The sequence below is a fragment of the Lucilia cuprina genome, chromosome 2 (genome assembly GCF_022045245.1).
Source record: "Lucilia cuprina isolate Lc7/37 chromosome 2, ASM2204524v1, whole genome shotgun sequence".
Lineage (NCBI taxonomy): Eukaryota > Metazoa > Arthropoda > Insecta > Diptera > Calliphoridae > Lucilia > Lucilia cuprina.
The window spans coordinates 66,651,342-66,652,798 of record NC_060950.1 but is presented as its reverse complement, the minus strand read 5'-3'; positions in this window follow the sequence as shown (position 1 = coordinate 66,652,798).

Here is a 1,457-nt window from a genome sequence, read left to right as displayed (position 1 = left end):
AGACTAGACTATAGACTAGACTATAGACTAGACTATAGACTAGACTATAGACTAGACTATAGACTAGACTATAGACTAGACTATAGACTAGACTATCAACTAGACTATCAACTAGACTATCAACTAGACTATAGACTAGACTATAACAATGCTTAAGTATTTCTTGTTCCTTAAAAAAATCCTTTATTCAGATTGTTATAAGATTTGCATGCTATTTAGGCGTTATTTCAAGGCATTTATTTTTGTTTTTGTTGTGCTTTATTTTTTACTCGTGCAAAAATTTACATAAATTTCAACCTTAAAGCTGTATTTTGGTTTTTGCTTTAGAACAATAAAATGTTTTATTGTTGTAATGAAAATTCGACCTGCTTCCTTCAAGATAGATGAGAGTGTTTTTGAAATGTGAATTTAATACAGAAAAGTGATTAGTTTTACTGGTAAATAAAGTTTGCATAAATTCTTTGAGTAAAATACAAAGTAAGCTTAAATATAAAACTTTGTAAAATCATGTTTGGAATTAAGTTTGAAAAATGTTAACAGAAAAAGATTTAATTAACAGATAATTAAAAATTTTTAGAGAGAAAGTTATATAAAAGTTTCAAACTAAATGTTTATATTCCTTACGTTATATTTAAGTTCTTAATAGGTGAGTTTATTAAAAAAATTGCGTTTACCAAAGTTTTTTTTCTTTTAACTAGACATTGTCCTTTGAAACTTTCTAATAATTTTACCCCCAAAGCATTTATTCATTTGACAATTTGTCATTCTTCAATAGTTTCTCTGTAATAGTTGTCATTAATTGTAATTGGTTTCATTGTTTTTACGGTATACCCACCCATTTCCTATTTGTTTTTATCTTTCTCATTTCCTGCTATAATTTGAAATCGATTTCCGGTTATCATTGCGATTGACTTAAACTAACAAAATCATTTGCTAGTTAAAAAAGAATTAATTCAATTTTTTTCTTATAGTTTTTGATCAAAACAAGTATAAAATTGTCATTGTTGTTGTGGTTGTTGCTAAATAACATATGCTACTAACAACTACAGCAATTATATGAACCTTGTTGACATGACCTTGGTTTTTGTTATAAATTATTTAAGTTTTAATTATTGTTGCTAGTGAACAACAGAGAAATGAAATAAAGTCGACACAAAATCAAACGCCATCAATTTTTGTTGTCTCATAAATTATTAAAAGCAGATGTATGTGTTAAAAACTCACACGTGTATGTAATTGTATTGAAACAGTAGGTGTAGGCAAAACTAGCATAAATAAATTGTGATTATATTTTGCAGGTCATATAATTTTTTCCAAGTATAGCTTAGTCTGTGACTAGTCATAGCTTGGTCATAGTTTAGTCATAGTCTAGTCATAGTCTAGTCATAGTCTAGTCATAGTCTAGTCATAGTCTAGTCATAGTCTAGTCATAGTCTAGTCATAGTCTAGTCATAGTC